The following is a 24,527-nucleotide window of genomic DNA, read 5'->3' on the forward strand; positions in this document are numbered from 1 at the left end:
GCAGAATCCCATATTCTCATCCCCGCTACGTACCACAAACTTTGCAAGTTTATTGCCCTCAGAACTGATCTAATTGTTTTTATCAATCATTGATCTTCTCTACTTGCACCACCATAATAGGCAACATGTTCTGCATATTTCTAGCCAATACAGTCAGCAGAAACACTTGCTCATCTCCCGCTGTCTCAAAACCTTACATCTGACCTTAACTCTTGTGCCATCACCTATCAAATACAAATATTTTTGTCTGCTATATCTAGGTCTGTTATAATCTTATACAGCTCTATCAAAAATATATCCAACTTCTTCACTTCGAAGAAAGTCACAATTTCTTCAAATCAATCCAGTGACTGCATTTTCTTCATCAGTGAACCACTCCAGTAAGTCTGTACGCCACAGACTGAAGATCACTCATATCCTCCATAGTTGATGCCTATTTTGTTCCACAAATCCAGACGATGCAACTGCAGTAGCTTTATTATTGGACAGCCGGCGAGAGTTTCAAAGCGTCTCTAAAGGAGCCGAGTGTCTACTTGCAGAGACTCTTCTTCATGAATCTCTGCCTTACCCACAGAGACAGTATATTCAATAGGAATTAGACAAAGGCATATCAGTCACATGGGCGATTGTCAACAGATAGTTTACAGTAGTTAATTATGACCTTATAAAGCTTGATGAATGACGATGTCCTGTGATAACGTGTGATGGATTACAGAAATTGATTATCATATTGTTCATGATTATGTATTGATGGGAAGAGATTAAGGCAGAAGGGTTCTTCCTTCAGTAAATGGAGGATTCACTTACCTATGCTCATATGGAGGGGAGGTAAGATAATGGGAGTGGGAGGCAGTTTAACAGGGTTGTGCACAGGGCTCTCAGTCTTGTCTGGAAAGGGCAAATTCCTCTGTCTGGGGTTACGGGAGAATCCACTTGTGTGGCTGTAAGAGGTTCTATTTTGAGATACTATCAGCCTCCCCTTCTGAGGTGTTCTGTCTGTATTCTATGAGTACAGGCCTTCAGTTGATGAAATAAGGGGAATGTTTAACCCTTGAAGAGGCATATTCCACTCAAAATATTATCTCTCGCTCCACACATTCTACCCACTGGAAAACAGAACAGTGCAGCACTGGAATAATTGGCCCAACATGTCTGTGCGGACCATGATGCCATTCCAAACTAATTCCACCTGCCCGGACATGATCCATAAAACTGCCAACCCCTGCCAGCGTATGCGCCTGCCCAAATGCCTCTTAAGCATTGTGATTGTTTCTACTTTTACCACCTCCCAGGAGAGTACATTCCAGTCATCTACCACCTTTTGCATAAGAAACTTGCCTGACATAACTCCCTTTAAACTTTCACATGTTGTTGGAAATACTCAGCAGGTCTTGCAGCATCTGTGAAAATAAAAATCTGTTAATGTTTCGGGTCCTTCCTCAGAAACGTGAACTCTGATTTCTCTTTACAGATGCTTCCAGACTTGTTAAGCATTTCCAGAAGCTTCTGTTTTCGTTTCTGATTTACAGCATCTGCTGTTCTCTCGGTTTTTATTTTCTTTAAATTTCCCCCTGTCCCCTGAAATCTATGGCCTCTAGAATTTGTCATTTGTACCTTGGAAAAAGATTCAGATTATAGAACATAGAACATAGAACAATACAGTGCACAACAAGCCCTTCGGCCCTCAATGTTGCGCCGACCTGTGGAATTTTCTCAACTCGTCCCCCTACACTATCCCAAATTAATCCATGAGCTCATCTAAGGATTGCTTAAAACTCCCTAATGTGGCTGAGTTGACTACCTTAGCTGGTAGAGAATTCCACACACTTACCAATCTCTCTGTGTAAAGACTTTGCCTCTGACATCTGTCTTAAATCTATCACCCCTCAATTTGTAGTTGTGCCCTCTCGTACAAGCTGTCGTCATCATCCTAAGGAAAAGACTCTCACTGTCTACCATATCTAATCCTCTGATCATCGTGTATGTCTCTATCAAATCCCCCCTTAGCCGCCATCTTTCCAATGAGAACAGATCCAAGTCTCTCAGCCTATCCTCATAAGACCTTCCCTCCAGACCAGGCACCATCCTGATAAATCTCCTCTGCACCTTTTCCAATGCTTCCGCATCTTTTTTGTAATGGGGCAACCAGAACTGGACACAATGTTAAAACTGTGGCCGCACCAGCATTTTGTATTGTTGCAGCATGATATTGTGGTTCCAGAACTCAATCCCTCTACCAATGAAACCTAACACGCCGTATGCCGCCTTAACAGCACGATCCACCTGGGTGGTAACTTTCAGGGATCTAGGTACATGGACTCCGACATCCCTCTGCACATCCACACTACCAAGAATCTTTCCATTGACCCAGTACTCTGCCTTCCTGTTATTCTTCCCAAAGTTCATCACCTCACATTTAGCTGCATTGAACTCCACTTGCACCTCTCAGCCCAATTCTGCAGTTTATCTAAATCCCCCTGCAACCTGTAGCATTTTTCCAAACTGTCTACTACTCCACAGACTTTAGTGTCATCTGCAAATTTACTAATCCATCCACCTATGCCTGCGTCTAAGTCATTTATAAAAATGACAAACAGCAGTGGTTCCAAAACAGATCCTTGTGGAACACCACAAGTAATTGGGCTCCAGACTGAATATTTTCCATCAACCACCACTCGCTGCCTTCTTTCAGAAAGCCAGTTTCTAATCCAAACAGCTAAATAACCCTCAACTCCATGTCTCTGCATTTTCTCCATCAACCTACCATGTGGAACCTTATCAAAGGCTTTCCTGACGTCCATGTATACCACGTCAACTGCCCTCGTCTCATCTAAATGCTTGGTCACCTTCTCAAAAATCTCAATGAGGTTTGTGAGACACGACCTGCACTTGACGAAACCATGTTGACTATCTGAAATCAAATTGTTGCTTTTTAGATGATTATAACTATTATCTTTTATAATCCTTTCCAAAATCTTTCCTACAATGGAAGAAAGGCTCACTGGTCTATAATTACCTGAGTCATCTCTGCTGCCCTTCTTGAACAAGGGCACAACATTTGCTATCCTCCAGTCCTCAGATACTAAACCCATAGACAATGATGACTCAAATATCAAAGTCAAAGGCTCTGCTATCTCCTCCTTAGTTTCCCAGAGAATCCATTGATAAACCCCATCCGGCCTGGAGACTTGTCCACTTTCACTCCTAGAATTGATAACACCTGTGCTTAACTAACCTCAATCCTTTCTAGTCTAATATCTCGTACCACATTTTTGTCCTCTACAATATTCTCCTTTTCCTGTGTAAACACCGATGAGAAATGTTCATTTAACACTTCTCCGATCACTGCAGGGTCCACACTCAACTTCCCACTTGTGTCTTTGATTAGCCCTATTCCTACCCTAATCATTCTTTTATTCTTCACATACCTATAGAAAATTTCAGGCTTATCCTTTATTCTGTTTGCTAAAGACTGCTCGTGTCCTCCCTTTGCTTTTCTTAACTCTCTCTTTAAATCCTTCCTAGCTGATCTATAACTCTCTATTGCTTCATCTGTACCATTTTGCCTCATCAACACATCAGCCTCTTTCTTCTCCTTACCAACAGATGCAATTTCTGTAGTAAACCATGGTTTACAAACTCTGTTTGTGCCAGTTGGGTCACCCCACAGCCATTGACTTTCCAAAGACAACAATCCAAGATTTTCCAACCTCTCCCAATCCAGGCAACATCCTGGTAAACCTGTTTCCACCTTCCCAAAAGCCTTCACATTCTACCTATATTTTGATCAAAACGGCACACAATACCCCAAAGGTGGCCTGATTATAGTTTTATGTTCACTCCCCTGACAGAAGAAGGCAAGCCTGCCATCCAGCTCCTACACCACTTTCAGGGATCTTTCAGCTTGCAACTGAAGATCCCTCTGTATATCAGTGCTGCTCAGGACCCTTCCGTTTATTGTATACATTCCTCTTGCTATGTGACTTCCAAAACCCATCACCTCACACTTGTCTGAATTAAAATATATCTGCAATTTCTCCACAAAACTTTCTGACTCATCTCTTTCTTGCTGTATCCTTTGACTTCATTCTTCACAATTCACAACTTCAACAGTTTGTGCCATCTACAAACTTGCTAATTAAATCGTTTACATTTTCAAACTTTTCATTTATATACATTACAAGCAATAGATGTCTCAGTTCTGATTCTTGTGGAACAGCACTAGCCATAGACCTCAAGCCAGCAACATGCCTCTGCACAACTGTTGCTGGGAGAAATATCAAAGAGGAGCCTTGAGTTCTGTGCTGAGCAGCATGTCCAACGTTTATTCAGAGGTCCTTACTAATACATGATGGGAGAGGTCTCTCTCTGTCTCCCCCAGGTAAGTCCAGCATTTTGATGTGTTCACTTCATATGTTCCAGTAATATTTTCCCCCTGACCTGAACTTCAGGGCTTGGAATGGTCAACTCGGATATTTCCATGTTCCCTTTCCCAGTCTCGGATTCTCTCAGCTCATGCACCTGCTTTGCCAGTTCTTTCACAAATGGTTTAACCTTATCCTTATCATTGCACATCTCCAGCCTCCCACTACCACATGTCTCTGCCCACCCCCCCCCCCCCCCCACCCCCCCCCCCCCCCACTACCATACCCTGTGGCATCTGCAAAGTCCATCCAGACACTAATTCAAAGGGGGACAGCCCGGTCCGCCTTCCTGGGGTTGTCCACAGTTTCATTAGGCTGGTGGGGAGTACTCTAACCCATCGTTGTCCTGTTTCTGAGAGAGCCTTAGTCAGACTAACTTTCAGTGTCTGCGTCATTCCTTCTACTGTCCCAGAGCTCTGGGGCTGGTATGGGGGATGGGATTTCTGTTCAGTACCAAACAGGGCACATAGCTCTTTAGCTATGTTCCCTGTAACATTTTTCCCTTGGTCAGAATCTGCAGGGGAATGCTTCCACCCACTGAGTAAACCTATTTATTAAAACCCAGCATGACTTCCTTCCCTGGGATTGGGATGGGTGTGTGTGTGAAATCCATCTGTAATTGTTCCCATGGGCCCCTGGGTCCCTGCTGCTGCCTCCATTTTATCCTGATTGCTTTCCCTGGCTCACACTGTGTACAGACTACACACCTTCCACAAAACCTTGCTGTATTTCTCCCTGTTCCAGGCAAGGATTGTAGTGGATCATCTGATATTGCATTTTATCCTCCCCAATATGGGCCAGCCCATGATATGTTTTTAATAATGTTTGTCTTGTACAATGTAGTGGCACTGCTGGATCACCCAGACTCTGTCGTGTCCTATTACCGCCCCACCCTTTTCCCATTCCTGTTTCTCCTGTTGTGGGACTGTTTCTGGGAATATCTTTAAACCTCCTCTCTCACGTCTGTAGCTACGCCCATTGCCATCTCCTCAAATGTCTGCACTGTTTCAGTCAGTATTTCACTTACAAGATTATTAAAGGATTGGACACTCTGGAGACAGGAAGCATGTTTCCGCTGATGGGTGAGTCCTGAACCAGAGGAAACAGTTTACAAATAAGGGTTAGGTCACTTAGAACAGAGTTGAGGAGAAACTCCTTCAGCCAGAGAGTGGTGGGTGTATGGAATGCACTGCCCCAGAAGGCTGTGGAAGCCTAGACTGGATACTTTCAAGAAAGAGTTGGATAGATCTCTTAAGGGTAGTGGAATCAAGGGTTATGGGGATAAGGCAGGAGCAGGATACTGATTGAGAATGATCAGCCATCATCATAATGAATGGTGGTGCTGGCTGGAAGGGCAGAAGGGCCTACTCCTGCGCCTATTGTCTATTCACCTGCCTTACCCACATACTCACTGCCCTGTTGGTGTGAGATTTCTACTTTCCTGTGAACTATAATCTTCATTATTGCTGCTTCACTGGGAAAGTTAGCTGCTTCCACAAACTCTCTGACCGGTTCTTCATGCTCTATGTGGCCCCCAGACAAGGTGATGTACCCTCACCGAGCCCAGGCCATCACTTGGTCATGAACTATACCAAAGGCATGCTGTCTGTCTGTGTCTATGCTGACTCCCTGACCCCTGGCTAATGTCCGTGCTTCTGTCAGGGCTCGTGATGGTTCTGCCATTTCTGGGTAATTCTCCACAAAAGTCCTCCAACAATTAAACAATCCTAAAGTTTGCCTTATCCCGTTCACGGTTTGCGGGTGGATAGTTTTGAAATCCCAGTTCCACTGGGATTGTCCCCCTCCTTTGCTGATTTGATTTCCCTGATGTGATGTCCCAGGTACATCTCTCCCTACCTTCCTACACTCTGTGGGTTAATTTTAAGCCCGGCCTGCCTGACCTGACCCAATACTCTGTGTAATATCTGTGTTCTTTCTCTCCGACTGAGATATTGAGGTGTTGGTAAGTTTAAATTGACGAACTCCATCAGCCATGTATCGGTGGGATATACTGGAATATTATGGGATCCCTGAGGTAACTGGATCCAGGTCTACTGCTTTCCTCAGACAGTAAATACTAGCTTATTCTGCCGTTCCAAGTCCACAGGAACCCATTCACAATATCAAGGACTGAGACTGTATCCTGTTGCAATTTTAATCCATTAAATACAGTGGTGTGGTTCACTACTGTAGGATACTCTTTAGTGGCAGATTTACCGAGGGAGGTATCATCAATAGTGAGGTGGGATGAGCCTTTCGGCTTCTGTGAGTTAGTCTGGGATACTGTTGGTCTGACTATTCCCTGCTTCTCTCACAATTACAGCCTCCTCAGCCTCAGCTTTAATGGGATCCGGTTTGTGTGGGGAGTGAGAGGGCCCTCGATGTTTACAGGAACAACTGATAATAACCAACATTCCTGTTTGAGTTACGCACATTGCTGTTTGGGTCCTAGCTATAATTCCTCAGATTCTCTGACAGTTCCAGTCTCCCTACAAGGTAACTAATCTGGAGATGTTGCCTCTCCTTTGATTCCTGTCCCGGGCCTGGCCAGGTTGTTCCCATATTAGAGTTTGTGTCTCTTCATCAATAGTTGCTCCGAACTATTCTAAAATGGGAACTCCCAGAATGGTCCTTTCCTCAGTTTCACACTCCCATATCTGAATATATATTGCCATATCCATGATCTGCATTGGGACAGGTTTATTTCATCCAGCTTCTCGATTCCCTCTCCAACTGCTCTCATTTTAGTAATTGAGGGGTGAGGGGCAAATCCGTATCAGTAACTGATATTGATGCTCCTGTATTAATATTATGTTCTGCTGGTTCCCAAACACAGCATCAATGAATATTCATGTGCCTATGTGAACTCATGCACACACACAATGTGAACATCTATCTCCCTCTCTCTGCCTACGTTCCTTGGCTATGTGCCCTTTCATGCTTCACTTGTAACATTGTGGGTCTGGTTACCCTCCCTGTATTGCAGCTATTCCCCTATGTTTCTGAGGTTGCCTCAGCTCTCATGGCCCAATTCAGAATGTGGTTAGAATTAAGGTGTAAGCTGCAGTGAAGGGGTCTGTGGCTCTGATACTCAGAAGGGAAAGGGGGAGAGGAGGAGAGCGCTAGTTATAGGGGACTCTCTAGTTAGAGGGACGGACAGGCGTTTCTGTGGACATGGGCGAGACTCACGGATGGTTTGTTGCCTCCCGGGTGCTAGGGTCCGAGACGTCTCAGACCGTGACTTCAGAATCCTTAAGGGGGAGGGTGTGCAGCCAGAAGTCGTGGTACACATTGGCACCAACGACATAAGTAGGAAGAGGGGTGGGGAGGTCATTCAAGAGCTCAAGGAGTTAGGCTGGAAGCTAAAAGCTAGGACAGACAGAGTCGTCATCTCTGGGTTGTTACCGGTGCCACGTGACAGTGAGGCAAAGAATAGGGAGAGAGTGCAGTTGAACACGTGGCTGCAAGGCTGGTGTAGGAGGGAGGGCTTCAGATATTTGGACAATTGGAGAAGGTGGGACCTGTACAAACAGGACGGGTTGCACCTGAACCAGAAGGGCACCAATATCCTGGGGGGTAGGTTTGCTCGCACTCTTCGGGGGGGTTTAAACTAATTTGGCAGGGGGATGGGATCCGGACTTGTAGTCCAGCAAGTAAGCTAGCTGTGTGTCAGGATGCCCAAGACTGTAGGGAGGCTGTGGAGAAGGTAGCACTGACAGGGACTACTTGCGGACACAGAGATGGGCTCAAGTGCGTATACTTCAACGCAAGGAGTATCAGAAATAAGGTGGGTGAACTTAAGGCGTGGATCGGTACCTGGGACTACGATGTTGTGGCCATCACGGAAACGTGGATAGATGTGGGACAGGAATGGCTGTTGGAGGTTCCTGGTTACAGGTGTTTCAGTAAGATTAGGGAGGATGGGAAAAAAGGAGGGGGGGGGTGGCATTGCTAATTAGAAATGCTATAACGGCTGCAGAAAGGAAGTTTGAGGGGGATCTGTTTCTGGAGGTAGTATGGGCTGAAGTCAGAAATAGGAAAGGTGCAGTCACCTTGTTGGGTGTTTACTATAGGCCCCTCAATAGCAGCAGAGATGTGGGGAAACAGATTGGGAAACAGATTTTGGAAAGGTGCAGAAGCCACAGGGTCGTAGTCATGGGCGACTTCAACTTCCCAAATATTGATTGGAAGCTCTTTAGATCAAGTAGATTGGATGGGGCGGTGTTTGTGCAGTGTGTCCAGGAAGCTTTTCTAACGCAGTATGTAGATTGTCCAACCAGAGGGGAGGCCATATTGGATTTGGTACTCGGTAATGAACCGGGACCAGTGGTGGGCTTGTTAGTGGGTGAACATTTTGGTGGTGGTGACCACAATTCTGTGACTTTCACCTTGGTTATGGAGAGAGATAGGTGCGCACAACCAGGTAGATTTTATAATTGGGGGAAGGGAAATTACGATGCTGTAAGGCAGGATTTGAGGAGCATACGTTGGGAGCATAGGCTGTCAGGGAAGGATGTGGTGGAAATGTGGAACTTTTTCAAAGAGCAGATACGACGTGTCCATGATATGTATGTACCTATCAGGCAGGAAAGAAATGGTCGTGTGAGGGAGCCTTGGTTGACGAGAGAGGTTGAATGTCTGGTAAAGAGGAAGAAGGAGGCTTACATAAGGTTGAGGAAACAGGATTCAGACAGAGCAGTGGAGGGATACAGGATAGCCAGAAGGGACCTGAAGAAAGGGATTAGGAGAGCTAAGAGAGGGCATGAAAAATCGTTGGCGGATAGGATCAAGGATAACCCCAAGGCATTTTATGCGTATGTGAGAAACCTGAGAATGACGAGAACGAGGGTAGGTCCGATCAAGGACAGTAGTGGGAGACTGTGTATTGAGTCGGAAGAGATAGGAGAGGTCTTGAACAAGTACTTCTCTTCAGTATTTACGAACGAGAGGGACCGTATTGTAGAAGAGGAGAGTGTGAAATGGACTGGTAAGCTAGAAGAGATACCTGTTAGGAAGGAAGATGTGTTGGACATTTTGACCAACTTGAGGATAGACAAGTCCCCCGGGCCTGACGGGATATATCCTAGGATTATGTGGGAAGCAAGAGAGGAAATCGCAGTACCGTTGGCAATGATCTTCTCGTCTTCACTGGCAACGGGGGTGGTACCAGGGGACTGGAGAGTAGCGAATGTTGTGCCCCTGTTCAAAAAAGGGAATAGGGATAACCCCGGGAATTACAGGCCTGTTAGTCTTACTTCTGTGGTAGGCAAAGTAATGGAAAGGGTACTGAGGGATAGGATTTATGAGTATCTGGAAAGACACTGCTTGATTAGGGACAGCCAGCACGGATTTGTGAAGGGTAGGTCTTGCCTTACAAGTCTTATTGAATTCTTCGAGGAGGTGACCAAGCATGTGGATGAGGGTAGGTTTTAGTAAGGCATTTGATAAGATTCCCCATGGTAGGCTTATGCGGAAAGTCAGGAGGCATGGGATAGAGGGACATTTGGCAAATTGGATAGAAAACTGGCTAACCGGTCGAAGGCAGAGAGTGGTGGTAGATGGTAAATGTTCAGCCTGGAGCCCAGTTACAAGTGGAGTTCTGCAGGGATCAGTTCTGGGTCCTCTGCTGTTTGTAATTTTTATTAATGACTTAGATGAGGGAGTCGAAGGGTGGGTCAGTAAATTTGCAGATGATACGAAGATAGGTGGAGTTGTGGACAGTGAGGAGGGCTGTTGTCGGCTGCAGAGGGACTTAGATATGATGCAGAGCTGGGTTGAGGAGTGGCAGATGGAGTTCAACCCTGCCAAGTGTGAGGTTGTCCATTTTGGAAGAACAAATAAGAATGCGGAATACAGGGTTAATGGTCGGGTTCTTAGTCAGGTGGAGGAACAGAGGGATCTTGGGGTCTATGTACATAGATCTTTGAAGGTTGCCACTCAGGTGGATAGAGTTTGTAAGAAGGCCTATGGAGTATTATCGTTCATTAGCCGAGGGATTGAATTCAAGAGTCGTGAAGTGATGTTGCAGCTGTACAGGACTTTGGTTAGGCCACAGTTGGAGTACTGTGTACAGTTCTGGTCGCCTCACTTTAGGAAAGATGTGGAAGCTTTGGAGAGGGTGCAGAGAAGATTTACCAGAATGTTGCCTGGAATGGAGAGGAAGTCGTACGAGGATAGGTTGAGAGTTCTCGGCCTTTTCTCGTTGGAACGGCGAAGGATGAGGGGTGACTTGATAGAGGTTTATAAGATGATCAGAGGAATAGATAGAGTAGACAGTCAGAAACTTTTTCCCGGGTACAACAGAGTGTTACAAGGGGACATAAATTTAAGGTGAAGGGTGGAAGGTATAGGGGAGATGTCAGGGGTGGGTTCTTTACCCAGAGAGTGGTGGGGGCATGGAATGCGCTTCCTGTGGGAGTGGTAGAGTCGGAATCATTGGCGACCTTTAAGCGGCATTTGGATAGGTACATGGATGGGTACTTAATCTAGGTTAGAAGTTCGGCACAACATCGTGGGCCGAAGGGTCTGTTCTGTGCTGTATTGTTCTATGTTCTATGTTCTATGTCATCTTTTAAATACATCAAACCGATTTCATCATCACAGGTTGGGGTTTAGTAATCCCCCGTGGTCCTTACACACCTCAGGCTTCCTCTCTATATGATACTCGATATTACCCTTGGCTCCCTGAGTCACCAAGGTTATTTTAGCCCATTCAGCCTGTCTCCTCCCCAGTGTGTCCCTGTAATATCTGTAAATGCCTGGAGACACTGATCGGCTGTGCACTGGGGGGGACCGGCTTACACCCTCTCCCTCTCATTGCAGGGACAGGTTCTGCTGTACACGTCGGGGCATCTTGGCCTAAAAGATTTTAGCCTGACACCATCATCGGTACCTCAACTAATTTATGCATTCTCCCAAAAAGGCCCATTATTACCATTTCTCTATCAGGCTGGGTATTCATTCACCAACATCTGTCGTTCAGCCAGGTAAACGGTTCAGTTTGGTTTCTGTCAGTTCCCTTTCGTGCCCCCCTCCTATCTGTCCAAGTTTGAGCTTTGATGCACAGGGTGCCATAGACACGGCCTTCTGGGCCTTACAGGGCGGTGGGTCATCCCACTCATTGCCATCCCTCTGTCCATACGTGGGCGCTTTGTCATCTAATCTGTTCCAGTCAGTGTCACCATCCTCACTGCCTTCTGAGGAGAGCGGGAGACTAGGTACATCCCCCACTGTAACTACCACCTGGCCCTTTGGCTTTAAGGCCTCACGTCTGAGAGCCACCACCTTCACTTGTTCCTGTTTCCCATAATAATGTAACACATCCTGTCATTCCTGGAATAAAACAGAGCAAAATGTGAATTTGGTTTGACTTGAAACATTAATAATTTGACATTCACTTTACATATCTATAGAGGTGAAAATTCTACTGTGATTATTTAAGTGAATTTAACGTGATCATACAGTGAAAATAACTGATAATCAACGACAATGAATGAACTGAATAATATGTGATTATTTGTCCAAGTTCTTGCATTGAAAATTCAATTTTATTTAAAGCTTGTCACCCATTACACCATGGGCATTCTTATTAGGGAATAAAGTAATGGAAGGATATCAGAGAAAATAAATAGACTTTAATTTTAGCCTCACTGCAATAATGAACCAAAACAATATTTGGAAATATGGTTGAACTACATAACAAAGTTTCCAGTGTCATTATTAACATGAAAACTATTTTAGTTTGCAAATTGTTTTGTACTAAGAATAATTGGAAATGAATTGTGATTATGAATTGACCATTTAAAATATTTTTGGAAGAGAATAATCAGATATATTTTTGGAGGAAATTAGGAAAGGAAATAAATATGTATACATTGGTATTAATAGTTTTAAAATGCTTGGAAGTTCACTGCGATTATTTGATTGAGAGAGGCTGCAGGATTATAAAGACTAATTCACCTTTTCCATTGCATTGTTGGTTTCACTAGAATCTGTTGTGGTCTAAGCTCTTGTAGTGTGCAATGGACTGTCACTAATAGCTTAATTAACCTGCGAGTCACTGATCACGTTTCTTTTGTCTGTAAGTCAGTCTGTAAGTGCGCGACACACCTGCTTTTCTGAGGAGAAACAGAGACTCTTTTCAAATGAAATAAGTGGCAGTTCACTCTGAGAATGGTTTCTACCACACACCATACGCAGGAAAGTGTTTTTCTAAAGAATTCCAATCTCTATCCATAAATCTGATGGTATCTGTGTTTGTCAGTTTGTGGAGGATTTAGCACCTTTGTTCTGTGCTGTTTTTATACAAGCAGTTGGTTCATTATGTCTTTGCCAAGAAGGTTGTTTACTTTCCCCTTTTACTGTGATTCTGCAGGTTAGAATATTCTGAGAGTCAATAATGTTCAATAACTAAACATTGAATGGTTTTGACTCTGACAGAGCAGTTGCCTTATTTTCAGCTAATTATCCACATCCCATTTCCTGGTTGTGTTGAATGTTACAGAAACAGGCTCTGAACAATGTTTCCATTCACTTGTGTTGGAGTCACTGACAGCCACGTGGTCACTCAGTTTCAGGCTGATGGATCAGTTTCTCTGTCCTATTAGATGGTGGTCACTTGCTCAGTTTCCGATGGCTCACCTGAGCGTCAGTCCATCAGCTGCTGAAACCCTGCATCCAACATTTGTTCCCTCTCACCATCACTAATTCAATACAGACACAGCTTGTCTCCCACATTCACCTCCACATACTCATGATCACCTCAGATTCTACTGTCTGTATCCTTGCAGCAAGTTGTGTAAGACACCTATATCATTTCAAAATTTGGTCACTGCTTCTTCAGGACATTCGTGAAGAAGGGCTCATGCCCAAAACGTCGATTCTCCTGCTCCTTTGATGCTGCCTGACCTGCTGTGCTTTTCTAGCAATACATTTTCAGTTGTAATTGTAGTAACCAGTTAATTACAAGTTACTGACAAAATATATTAAGAGGAGATGCTATTGGTGGTGGAAATGCTGCTGGTTGGTATAACAGAGGGCTGGGGTGAATACTGTATTCAGTTTTGATGAGAAAGTTGAGCAATGTAAGATTCGTTTATCTTTGTTAATAAGAAGAGGCAGAGATTGCAGCTAAGACATCCACAGGCATCCACCCTCACCACTACTGATGCTCAGTAGCAGCAGTGCCAATCAAGCGGGCTGCTTTATTCCAGATGGTATCAAGTTTCTTGAGTGTTGTTAGGGCTGCACTCATCCAGGCAAGTGGGGAGTATTCCATCACACTCCTGACTTGTGCCTGGTAGCGTTTGGACAGGATTTCAGGAGCCAGGAGTTGAATTACTCTTGTAGCCACTGTGTTTATGTGGTGAGACCAATTCAGTTCCTGATCAATGATTATCCACAGGATAATGTTGATAGGAGGTGTTCAGTCATGGTAACACCATCGAATGTCAAGGGATGGTGGTTAGGTTATTTCTTATACGTGGTAGCCTGCATTTGTGTGGCATGTATGTTACTTGCCTCCTGTATCCCAAGCCTGGATATTGTCCAGATCTTGTTGTACTTGGACTTGCACTGCTTCAGTACCTGAGGAGTTAATTATTTATTAACATTAAATAGTCATAAGATTATGCAAATTCCTTTTTCTATCAAATGTCATGGACTGTATCTTGTGGTCACTCTCATATTCACTTTCACTATCTTTTTATTTTCTTCCTAATTCAGACACAAATGTTTGAACATCGATCAGAATAAAATTACATAAATTAAAAACACATGTTTCTACAAGTAAACTAATTGAATGAAATACATTACTTCTGTATTGTCTGCATTTTGACAAAAAATAAATTATTTTCAATAACTATTGAATGGCTCATTTATTGCCCTCAATCCATCAATCTAAGTATTATATTTCAGTCTTCAGTTTACCGATCTTAATGTACGTCTAATCAACATCAGAGCGAAGTGTTTTAAAATATTGAGTCAATGTATTTGTTCAGAATACAACATTTATTAGGAATTCATTATCCTTATAATAATTGCAGAATAATTTGTTTGTCTTTCTAACGTATATCGTCAGATCCATATATTATTTTAATCCATATTTTAATTTAATTAATTGCAGCAATGCTATTGTTTTCACGTCAACTATCCCACAATGGAACCAATCATTCTGCATCCAACACCCTTTGAAAACTGACTTTTGCTCATTTGAATGATCACAGTAATCTCAGCCTTATGAATTCAGAGAACTATAACTACTTTTCACTGCAACAATTCCTGTTCATGTCTGCACATTGCACAGTCATGTAGCAAAATTAAATTTCTCCTTCTTCTAGGTGTACTGATAGATTTTCGAAAATCTAAGTGTTGCTAATATCTAATTATTGTTCAGTACAGTAGGGGGTATAAATGTGTAATAATGGCTCAGTACATGAAGTAATGTGAAGATATTGCAATGTACAAACTCACAATGATTGTGAATATCAATTTTTATTTTAACCATGGAAACACAGTTGAATTGATTTCATTATATTTCACTTCAATGCTCACATTCATTGTATTTCTAATCACAATAAGAGCGAACTACTTCATGTGACAAAATTATTTAAAATTCATGTCACTTTTATATGGACACAAAATAGAATTAACACCCATTTGTTCTTTCCTTTACCAATCACAGTGAAGTTTGAATTGTAGAATGTTAGACTGATACAGCACGGAAACAGGCCATTCAACCTAACTTGGCATTCCTGCCAGGTTTCCGTAACTAAACTAGTCCCATTTCCCTGTGTTTGTCCCATACCCCTTTGGACGTTTTCTATCCAATAAACTGTCCCAAAGTCTTTTAGATTTTGTAATTGTACCAGCCACTGCCCTTCATCTCACAGCTCATCCCAATATGTGAAACACACTGTGTGGAAAAGTTGCCCCTCAGACCCCTTTAAATCTTTCCCCTCACCTCAAGTAGTATTTATACCGTAGAATCTTTAATACTGCAAAGTTATTAAAAGTTGAGAGGTATTTAGAAGCAGCGTAATAACATTCATACTTTAATCAGTGATGTTAAGCAAATACATTCAAGATGTTGTGATCATTATAATGAACAACAGTTACAAGTTGAGACAATGTTGGTTGAAAAGCAATTCAATAGACACTTCGATATTTTCTAATCAATTCTGAGGTGTTTTGACACATCTCTTTTGAAGGTGGGAATTGAACACATGGCTCCTGGTCTACTAGTACACACATTACCAGATCCTCCATAATATTCCCATGCAGGAAGGGCAGGACTATAATCACATACTTACTGTGTTTATTCACAGGGAAAACTGCTCAGATATTTATTGTTATAATTGGACTAGGATTGTATTAGACAGTTCCAGTGTGTAATGGACCAATAAAAGGAATTAGTAATTTCTAATAATGATGGAACGAAGCAACAATGGTCTTAAATAAATATAAATCTCATGATAATCAAATAAGTCAATTTGTTTGAAGCAGTTATTCATCTGCATAAATTAAAATTAACTTGCTTTTTAATGCACATGATTTGGAAATAAAGCATTTGAGATTCAATGTGATTACTTGGCGAAAGACAATTTCCCTTATTTTCAAAAAATTGTGATTTCTAAGAATTCAATATCTATTGTAAAAGCATGGAACAAACATTTGTTAATTCTGGTTTATTTACACAAGGAACACGTGAAATTTAAATAATGCTTAACATGGAAAATACTTAGCTCTTATTGTAATAATTAGAAATGTAGAAATGTTAAAATTGAAGTTAAATACAATCAATACAAGAACGTAAACAAAACTGTGGATGCTGGAAATCACAAACAAAATCAGTAATTGCTGGAAAATAACTCAGCAGGTCTGGCAGCCTCTGTGGAGAGAAATCAGTGTTAATACTTGGGCCCAGTGACCTTTCTTCAGACTGCACTTTTTCTCACAACCAATGCAATCCAGCTAAGATTCCACACTTAAAATTATTTTTGCTAAGATTAAGAGATTGTAGAGTGCAATATTGTTTGTATCAGTTGATGTAAAGAGACATAGTTCCACATCTACAGCTGGAGATATTGGATTTCAACAATGATTACCGGTTAGATTTTGGTAATAATTAGTTTTAAAATGGCTGATAACAAATTTAAGAATGATGAGAAAACCCTTATTGTAATGTAATTGTACATCATGTTGGAAAAAACTGAAATATTGATGTGAAAAATAGTTATCCATCTCTTAATTGATAAGACTGATTAATGATCCTTCCATTAATACAAGAAATCAAATGAAAGAAAATGAGAAAGTTAGAATGATTGTTGGGTGAGAGAACTTTGGTTGATTGCAGGTGTTGACCTGAAAAGAATGTTAATATTTCATTATGATACTGGCTCTAATAAATAATGGATTGAACTAAAATGTAAATCTCATGATAGTGTGATAATTGAAATGACAATTAAATAATATTTAATGTGAGAACGCAACACTTAAAATAATTCAATATTTTCAAAGCAGTTTGTACTGGATATTCATTAAGATAAGTAAACTCAGAATTAAAATATTGGGTTAATTTTTTAAAAATCACACTTTAGAAGATTATTCATAAGAATTGTTCTGTCATTGAAAAAAACCTCATTTCTTCAAGAATTCTGCATTTCCCTAATTTTCTATCTTTTTTTCCACAGGGATCTGTACAGGAACCCTTCTGTTTGCGAAACAATTATATAGAAGTGACATAGATTAAAATCTAATTGGGTGAGTTAATAAATTTGCAGATGATATAAAGTTCAGTGCAGTTGGGGACAATGTAGAGGGTTGTCAAATAAATCAGCAGGAAAAAGGTAAATTGCAGCTATGGGCAGAGTAATTAAGGGAAATTTTAATCCATACAAGTGTGAGGTGTTTCACTTTGGAAGCTCAACTGTTAAGGAAAGGTAGATAGTTAATGGCAGGACCCTAACAGCTTTATTATTCAAAGGGATCTTGGCGTTCAAGACCATGGCTCCCTGAAAGTGACCATGCAAGTAATTAGGTGGTTAGGAAGGCAAATGGCATGCTTGCCTTTATTCGTCAGGGAACTGATTACAAGAGTCAGGAAGTCATGTTGTAACTTTACAAGACTTTGGTAAAGGCATACTTAAAGTATTGTATTCACTTCTGTTCACCATGTTCCAGGAAGGGTATGGAGGCTTTGGAGAGGGTACAGAGGGCGTTTACCAGGATGCTGCCTGGATTTGTAGAGGCGAGAAAAACTCAGATTGCTTTTTTGTGGAGTGGCGGAGACTGGGGAAAGACTTGATGGAAGTCTGTACAATCATGAGATACATAGATGGGGTTGACGGTCATAAAGTTTTTCCCAGAGTTGAAGTATCAAAAACTATGTGACATGCGTTTAAGGTTAGGGGGGTAAGTTCAAGGGGCACGTAAGGGGAAATTTGTTGTGTACACAGGGAGTGGTCGGTGTCTGGAATGAACTTCCAGGGTTGGTGGTGGAAGCATATACATTAAGGCTCTTTAATGTTCATTTTGATAATTTGGAAGGATATGGACCAAGGGTAGGCAGAAGTGATGAGTTTCTTTTGCATTACGTTCAGCACAACGTTATGGGCCAAATGGCCAATTCCTGTGCTGCATGGGTCTTTGAGAGAAAACTAATGTATAACTCATATGACATTTAATCTAATCAATATTTAGCCACTGGTGTCAGAAATAGTATCTAAGTAATGAAAATCATTTTATTTAATCAAAATACATCCAAGTGTTATCCATATGGTGGGCAACAGGATTTTACTTCCAGTCAGCTCAAGAATGTTCAAATATTGTTTATTCTGTGAACTGAATTCTGCAGAAGAGTTTCAATAAACATTTAACGCATCATTATTGTGCATTTCAACACCTCACGTACACCAATCCTTATTCTCTTGGCCGAGCAGATGAAGTGATGAAGATCGCCTGATGAAGAGGCAGCACCTTGAAAGTTAGTGCTTCCCAATAAACCAGTTGGACTATAACCTAGTATCATGTGATTTTTAACTTTGCTCACCCCAGTCCAACTCCGGCATCTCTGAATCATTGTTTCACAAAGGAATTCTCATAATTTTTAAAAAGTAAATATGACTTTAATTAAGAACTTTAACGCGATTATTAATCCCTTCCTGCATAAGCAAAATATCTCAATGTCAATGAAATCAATGCTCACACAATAGGGCACTTACAGTCACACAAATGTCTTCCTGGTCATCTAATTACTGCTCAGGAGAAAAACAGCAGTAAGTATCTTATCGTTCCTGAGAACAAGAGCCACAATAAACATTTGGTGACCAGTTCCATCCAATAAATGCATTTGATTTCTTACATTTTAATTCAGTAATTGCACACAAAATATTTAGCTAAAACCAATAACCATGCTTTATTACAAATGACCGAGAATGCTAACATCAACATAATTAGTCACTTGCCAATCAAGGTTCCAGTTGAAGTATTGCAAAATAAAATAATTTAATTTCGGCTTAGTACACCTGTAGGTGAAAACATGTTCATTTTAGAACATAGAACATAGAAAAATACAGCGCAGTATTTTGGCCCTCGATGTTGCGCTGATCCAAGCCCACCTAACCTACACGAGCCCACTATCCTCCATATGCCTATCCAATGTCCGTTTAAATGCCCATAAAGAGGGAGAGTCCACCACTGCTACTGGCAAGGCATTCCATGAACTCACGACTCGCTGAGTAAAGAATCTACCCCTAACATCTGTCCTATACCTACCACCCCTTAATTTAAAGCTATGCCCCCTCGTAATAGCTGACTCCATATGTGGAAAAAGGTTCTCATGGTCAACCCTATCTAAACCCCTAATCATCTTGTACACCTCTATCAAGTCAACCCTAAACCTACTTTTCTCCAATGAAAACAGCCCCAAGTCCCTCAGCCTTTCCTCATACGATCTTCCTACCGTACCAGGCAACATCCTGGTAAACCTCCTCTGCACCCGTTCCAGTGCCTCCACATCCTTCCTATAGTATGGCGACCAAAACTGGACACAATACTCCAGTTGCGGCCGCACCAGAGTCTTATACAACTGCAACATGACCTCAGGATTCCGGAACTCAATTCCTTACCAATAAAAGCCAATACGCCATATGCCTTCTTCACCGCACTATTTACCTGGGTGGCAACTTTCAGAGATCTGTGTACATGGGCACCAAGATCCCTCTGCTCATCCACACTACCAAGTATCCAACCATTAGCCCAGTACCCTATCTTTTTGTTACTCTTACCAAAGTGAATCACCTCACACTTACCTACTTTGAACTCTATTTGCCACCTTTCTGCCCAGCTCTGCAACTTATCTATATCCCGCTGTAACCTGACACATCCTTCCTCACTGTCAACAACTTCACCGACGTTTGTACAAAATTTTGCACATTAAAAACCTTTATCTGCTTATTCAGAGAAAATACTGAAAGGTGGCACTGTACATTTAATTTATTTTGACTTTCTTTCACGAAAACAATCATGTGAATTGCTTCTCATTTTCTTCCTAGTTCTGATACACATGTCAACATATTTACGATATTAACTCTTTATGAATAATGAAAGAGTTTTCTTTGCAAGAACGACATGAAGATGTTCAAGGTCCTCTAATTACTGTTGAGCAGAATACTCTTCATAAGGGTCTTATTGTCTTAAACAGATGCTTTTAATGACCTTAATTTTATTTCTGACTAGTGTTTTTGTGACTGATGTGTTTTCAAACCATGTGCAACGCATAAGAATTTCTTTCAATTTGCTATAAGAAAAAAAAACTGCTTTGCATGTTGATTTCTAATTATTTTTTACTCCCGAGTTATTTGTCTATGTGCAATAATCACAAAATTATGGAAGATCCCTGGATCTTATGTTCACCACAATATGCACTTTCACTATCTACTCATTTACTTCCAACGTCTGACATGAATGTCTAAACATTGGTCATGAACAAAGAGAGTTGTAAATTAAAGCTACATCTCAATAAGCAAACCAATGGATGGAAACATGTAATTCTTGTAATCCTGCATTTTTGAACCAAAAGCAATTCTGCTGAATAATCACTGAATGACTCATTTTTGTAAATCATAAAGCTAGCTACCATATTATATATCTCAGTTTACCGATCTTAATGAATATCCAATCATCATCATAACAAAGTGCTTTTAAAATATAGATTTTTTTACATTACAACGTAATTTTCCAGTCACTGCCATGACAATAATCGCACAATTATTGGAGTTAGTCTTTCTAACAAATATAGTGCCATTCGCATTTTAATTGCATCAATTGTTTCTTAGTACGAACACTACAATATAAAAATCAATTTACTGTTCAGGTGAACGATCCCATAATGGAACCAATGACTTCCCATTCGATGCCTCATTGCAAGTACTTGATGATTGCTCATTTGAATGATCGCGGTAATCTCAGCCTGAAGCATTCAGAGAACTGTAATTTCTTTTCATTAGAATAATTCCTGGTCGTTTCTCCACATTGCTCAGTGAAACAATTAACTGAGATTTCTCAGTATTCTTAAATGAAATTATATAATTTTGACAATTCAATTGTTGCTATTATCTAATCATTGCTCAATATAGTTCAGGGTATGACTACGAAATTATGGCTTATAAATTAAATAATGTAAAGATTTTTCAGTGGGCATTGTGAATATCAATTTTTATTTTAACCGTGGAAACAGTTGAATTGATTTAATTATGTTTAACTTCAATGTTAACATTTACTGTATTTATAAACACTATACAAGTTAATCACTTTTCATGGAACAAAATCATTTAAATTTTTTATGACTGTTTGAAGTACAACAAAAGGAACTAACATCTCTTTATTGTTTCATGAAATAGTCAGAGTACATTTTAAACTTTGGGAAGTTGAACATTTCTGGAAAGAAGGGAAGTTGTCTTCAGATGAATAGCCGTATTGAGTGACTAATTCATTTATTTTCCTAATCATTTATGTTGCAAATGCATATTAATTTTCTTTTCATTCTGTGACAAACAGCATTGGACATATGGAACTATTTGATTGATTGAGTTTCGTTCATCAGCGTACACTGATCAAATGATTAGGATTTTTCTTATCATGAATAATCACGAGATTCATATTTAATTAAAGTCATTATTGCTTTGTTACATTATTACTGTAAATTACTAATTCGTTTTGTCAGTTCATTACACACAGGAAATACGCAATTAATTCCCATTCAAATAATTACAAGAAACATCTGATTAATTTTCATTTGAGTTGCCGCCGTAAGCATGCGACTGTACACCTGCCCTTCCCGGATGGTAACATTATGACGGGTCCTTGTGGAGCTCTGGCAGTGTCTCTACGACAAGATCAGGAGGAATGATTTCAATTTCCACCTTCAGCGGAGATGTGTCAAAGCAGCTCGGAAATTTCATTAGAAAATATCTGCGTATAGATTGAACTGCTTTTCAAAATATCATTAAATATTCTTCAATCCGTTCTCCATTTCAATCATCAACATATTTCCCATTTATTTTCTTCAGTTCACTAATAAAATGATGCATCTAATTCTGCTGGTTCTACATTCCTTGGTAAAATAGTTGACGATGTTGCAACCTTAAAGTTGGGAGAGTCTAAGACATGGTAATCATGATTTGTTTTACTGTTTAAAGGAACCTAGTTCAAACGTTTCAAGCACATAAATCCTTATTCTCCGGTATTATAAAGATGAAAATATTAACAGTCGAAATTTCTCTTCAGCAAAATAACCAAATGCAACTTCATGTTATTCATTGGTCAGCTGATCACCTACATTTATAACTAAATATTGCAATTCATCTAAATACTGGCATGTGCTTTGATCAAATTTATTTTCTAATTATTACTTATTCATGAATTGTCAAGAATTTATTTTTATTTTCCATTCACCTATTCATATTGAATGTAAGATTGATATGCTGTGAAACTATTGGCGTGTTTTCATTTGAACATTTAATTTATCTCTCTCTCTCTCTCTCTCACTTATCTCACTTCATGCATGATGGCTTCAATGTACCTTGCTAAACTTAAAAGATTTTGTTGACTTTTTTGTAGTATCTTTAACACTCACTTATCAATTTAATCCAAAATCATATTTTCATAGAATACCAACAGTGTTGAAACAGGCCATTTGACCCAACAGTCCACACTGACCATCCAAAGAGTAACCCACCCAGACACTCTCTTGCTCTATTACTCGACATTCCCCTGACTTATGCACCTAACCTCGGTAAAAACAATGACTGCAGATACTGGAAACCAGAGTTTAGATTAGAATGGTGCTGGAAAAGCACAGCAGTTCAGGCAGTATCCAAGGAGCAGTAAAATCAACGTTTCGGGCAAAAGCCCTTCATCAGTAATACAGGCTGTATTCCTAATGAAGGGCTTTTGCCCGAAACGTCGATTTCACTGCTCCTCGGATGCTGCCTGAACTGCTGTGCTTTTCCAGCACCACTCTAACAAAATCTAATGCACCTAACCTGAAACATCCATGCATCATGGGCAATTTAGCATGGCCAACTCACCTCAGCTGCACACTTGTATACTATCACAATGTTATTGAAATCAATGCTCACACAAAGCACAATACATAAAGCCACACAATGGTCTTCATGACCATCTAATTACTGTTCAGGAAATAATCTGAGTAATTGTCTTATTGTTCCTGAGATTAATCACCACAGTAAGCATCTGGTCATCATTCCCTCCAATAAGTAGAATAGGTGTCCGCTGAAATTTCTGTTCAGTAATTATCCATGATACTTATTGCTCAAAGCAGTGTTTATTCTTCGTTACGAGTGGTCAATGATTCTAACAGCCATTGGTCTTGATCTTATTGTTACTGAGTGCAATAACCACAGTAACCATCTGGTTATCATTCTTGCCAATAAATACAAGAGCTATCCTCTTACTTTTCAGTTCAGTAATTACGCATGATACTTGTTGCTGAAAGTGGTATTTATTCTTTATGACAATTGGCCGAGGACACTGACAGCAAGACATGTTGATAGTCCTGACTTGTTCATGTTTTCAAACAGGTTTTCAGGCCATGTATTTCAAAAAGAAGTAATTTGACTTCGTTCAAAATTAAATGTAAACATTTTCAGATATTTCCATTCAAAATGTTTATTTGCTTATTCAGATCAAATTTGAATCTTGCCTCTGTAAAGTGAATTTATTGTGCTTTCCATTCATGGAAGTACTCATTAATTGGTCCTCATTTTCATCTTAGATCTGATGGAAATTTGAAATACTGATTACAGTGAAAATTGTATGAATTATACATGAGTGGTCTCTAAAAGAAAATCACGAAAGGCGAGATAGAATTCTTGAACAACCTGAATATTTGAATAAAGAAAACATTCCTTCCAAAAAACAAAGTTAAAAATCACACAACACCAGGCTATAGTCCAACATATTTATTTGGAAGCACTGGCTTTCGGAGCGCTGCTCCTTCAACCACCTGATGAATGAGGAGCGCTCTGAAAGCTAGTTCTTCAAAATAAACATGTTGGTTAATAACCTGCTGGTGTTTGATTTTTAACATTGTACAGGCCAGTCCAACACTGGCGCCTCCAAACCATTCCAAAAATAAAACTCTTAAGTCTGTGGTTTAACAATTCAACAATCCTGCAACTAGATTATAATTCTCAGTTTATCTATCTTAATAAATATCTTAATCAATGTCAGTGTAAATTCCTGGAAAACATCAAATCGTTTTGTTTGTTAAAACACAAACTTTAATTAAAAATTCATTGTTATCACAATATGTGAATTATATTTTAACTCTCCAGTGATGTGAAGTGACCCTTGGACAGAAATTGGATGTTCTAAATTCACCTACAAGCAGAGAAATCGGGACAAATACAAAATCAATCAAACTCAATCAAACAGCAGCTAGAATCAATCAGCTCCAGGATGAATCAGATTTTCTTACATCTTGACTTCCAGCCAGTGCCTGAGCATTATATACCTCTCTTGGAAATGTCAATAATGAAGGGTTTTAAACCCAGCTCACGACCACATGTGGATGTTTGTCAA

Source organism: Chiloscyllium plagiosum, unplaced genomic scaffold (genome assembly GCF_037043375.1).
Source record: "Chiloscyllium plagiosum isolate Xiang-an unplaced genomic scaffold, Cpla_swu_hap1 HiC_scaffold_13, whole genome shotgun sequence".
Classification (NCBI taxonomy): domain Eukaryota; kingdom Metazoa; phylum Chordata; class Chondrichthyes; order Orectolobiformes; family Hemiscylliidae; genus Chiloscyllium; species Chiloscyllium plagiosum.